General features: G+C 49.5%; 1 pseudogene; it reads right to left on the bottom strand.

Moving 5' to 3' along the window:
- Positions 1 to 461: 461 nt before the first annotated feature.
- On the bottom strand, positions 462 to 527 carry LOC132025304 (U4 spliceosomal RNA; annotated as a pseudogene).
- Between the last annotated feature and the right edge of the window lie 2,874 nt (positions 528 to 3,401).

The raw sequence follows: 3,401 nt of genomic DNA, 5'->3' as shown, positions 1-3,401 counted from the left end.
TGGAAGCTTTTGTCTGAGGAAATTTTGAGTCCCATCACAGACTGTAAGGAAAACATGGATGCTGGAGGCGGACCAGCCCAGGTTCAAACCCCAAGGCCACAGCTTCCTAGCTGTGTGACCTTAGACAAGTTCTTTGGCTTCTCTGGGTCTCCTATGAAACAGAGCTGAGAAGATCTGCTTTGTGGGGTGATGGTCATGCCATCGGCCAGAGGCAGTGTCGGGCACAAAGTAGGAACTCAACCAATGTCGGGTCCCTTCGTCTCCTGACAGCATTAGGCTGAGAGACTAAGACCTGGAGCGGCTTATTTGTTCCCGAAAATGACCTTCATGAATGTCTTCCTGCCCCCAGGCAGCATTCTGACTGACAGAGAGCAAGAAGGAGGCCAGATCCCTCCCTGGAACCTGCTCACAGAATGCTAGGCTCAAAATAAAGTAATTCTGGGAGTTCAACCGACCCAGCCTCCAATTAGCAATAATCGCACCTCGGATAAACCTCATTGGCTACGATACTGCCACTGCCTCCAAATCACTGCCTTCATTCATGGATTAGCAAGTGTTTAATGAGCACCTACTGTGTGCGAGGCATTAGACCAGAGGTTCAGACATTAAAATGTGACAAGCATGGCCCTCGTCTTGCCTAGCAAGGGAGTCTGCTATGTGTGTTGGGATGGGGTGGGGAGCGGGAGTTCCCAGCCCAGAGCATTCTAGATTCATGACCCAGATCTATGGAGTGACAAATGGATGAATGTGAACGGTAGATGCAAACATGGGATGGACCCCAAGGAGAAGCAATGTTTGCTCTGAGCCTGGAAAGTTGGGGATATTTTGAGAGGAAGGATGAGAGGGGATAGAAGAGCTCTTCAGGAGAGCGTCTACAGTGGCACAGGGCTCATGGAGAACAAGGGCGATCTGCGGGAAACTCTCTGCAGGTGAAGAACTGGGAGTTGGGAGGAGGAAGAAAACACATGGCAGGTATGTAGACGGGCCAGAATCAGTTGTAAAGAGAAGCACGTGCTCTGCTGAGAAATTTGAGTCTAGTTTGCTTGCATGCCTGCAAGGATATTTAGTGAGAGGCCCCCAGAGACATGACCACTATCACCCCCCATCCTGGTCTGTCACAGAGACTGTGCAGAGCCCCTCAGGTCCCATTCCTCCAGGAATGAAGGAGTTGTCCCCTCAACTGGTGACAGCGTTGGTGGGAGACAGCACTCAACTGACAGTTCCTTCTGGAAATTTCTCTCTGCCGAAGAGGACTTGCCATGCCTGGGGTCACACGCCCTTCCCTTTCTGGGAAGTCCAGTCTGTGATGTGCTCCTGGGACTTTTCTCTTGTTGGCCAAGCCCAGAAAGAAACCCGCAGCCTGCTGGTTGTGTGCCACTGACAATTTCTGTCCAGACACCTGTAGAGGGTGGGACACTTGACTATACAAATGATCACGGCTAGATTCGGGGGCTTATGGCAGGTGGAGCGAAATCTTGCTTCTTTCCAGAATTCATCTATTTGTGTGAGTTGGTCTGCGTGGGAATGAGTTACCTGTAGTGACCTGTCATGAAGTGCCAGGCTCAGTGCACTCATTGAATCTGAACTCTACCACCAAGAGGTAGATATTACATCACCTCCTCCTATAGATGAGGACACAGAGGCAGAGAGGTTACACAACCTACCCAAAATCACACAGCTAGCGCAGGTGGGAGTACAGCCCAGGAAGTCTGGCTCCACAGCCCACACTCAAGCACTATGCTGCTACTGGAGACTTCACTTTTTGGGTGGAAGGAAGAATCCAAGGGGGTGGGAAAAGATAAAGACAGTGGAGGGATGCCACGGTGCCAACCCTCATCTCACCCTTGGGGAGGACCATGGGGAGAGGCAGCCACTCATGAGCTGCTCTCCCAAGGAACTGATGACACTTGGGGCACAGGAGTATTATTTGGGGGTCAGGTGACAGGACTGAGAGGAGAGCAACCTTGCCCTGCAGACATGGTAGGTACCTTGGGACACTGGGTGGCAGCATCTGTGGTAGGAATCTGGAGTTTTCCCCACAGGAAAAACACAAAGACCAAAAGCAAACACATGCACAGGCTTCTTCATGAGGAAGGATGTGGGACATCCCTGATCTGAAGACCCTTCCAAACTGGGGGAGACCCTGCATTGGGCTGCGGTCCCATTGCCCTGTTGGCGAAGGCTCAGTGCTACCAGGACGTAGAGTTCATATGGCAATGTGTAAACCCACAGCCTGCAAAGACCTAGAAATACAGGTCACAGGAAGATCCCCACCTACTGCACAGGTGAAGACACAGACACTCCCTGTGCTGAAGGAGTTTGCCCAGGGTCATAGCTCTGCCCCGCTCTGCATCTCAGGTGGCCACCTGCAGGGCTCAGGATGACCTTGTTTCTCCTGCCAGTGAGGAGTCTGGGCTGCAATCCTGCAATCACATGGGGCAGGTCTGTCTCCATGGCTCCCAAAACCCCCGAGGACCCAAAAATTGTGATAGCATGCTTCTTCTCTTCAAATTAAATATTTGCCTCTTCAGTCATCTCCTTTCTTCTATTTCAGGTTCAGTATCTGCATGCTATCAAAATAACAGATAAATAAATTTTGTCATGAATAATTGGAAGTTTAGCAGTCATGCCACAGGAGACCTGAGTTCTAATCCTGATTCTTTCTGCATCTCCTTCTAAGACCCTGAGAACCTGCCTCCCTTCTCTAGACTACAGGGCCCTCTGGACTAAAATAAGTGGGTCATCCTGAACGATCTGTAAAGACGTTTCCAGCAGGAACACCTTGTAAATTAAGACTCTTTCATACTGAAGCATAAATGACTGCTCACCACTGAAACACTCAACCTCTGTCATGAGAACTGTAACCTAACCGAGTCCAGTATTTACAGTTATATTTGGACAAGAGAAAGGACACTCCAATGGCAGTATTTTAGCAACAACAAGAGCTGGCCATCAGACTTTTTTAAGTGACAAGGAAAACAAGCTAATATTGATTGGACGATTCATGTCTATTTCCCTAAGAACATCATGACCCTCGCAACCACAGATGGTGGCACCACCTATTTTCAGACAAGGGAACCGAAGCTCAGAGGTAGTAAGGAACTGCGGCAGGGTTACCCAGTAACCGAGTGATGGAGACCTGAATTGATTCCAGTTGGTTTGTAGTTCGCTGTGCTCTGCATTCCATCCTATGGAAGGGGCTTAATGGACACCTGCCATCTCCACTCTCCAGCCTAGAAAGGTCTCCTGTCTAGTTTGCATTGATTTTCGTGTGTTTGTTCTTAATGCATTTGCAGAATCTGAGATCCCGGCTGCAAAGAGAGGTCAGAAATGAGAAGGCAGACTCTTTTCAGCAGCTACAGTATTGAAAATTTTTCCTGCCGTCTGCACCGTCTTATTTG

Source organism: Mustela nigripes, chromosome 9 (assembly GCF_022355385.1).
Source record: "Mustela nigripes isolate SB6536 chromosome 9, MUSNIG.SB6536, whole genome shotgun sequence".
NCBI classification, from domain to species: domain Eukaryota; kingdom Metazoa; phylum Chordata; class Mammalia; order Carnivora; family Mustelidae; genus Mustela; species Mustela nigripes.
Note: the sequence above shows the minus strand (reverse complement) of the source record. Positions and strands in the feature narration are given on the sequence as shown.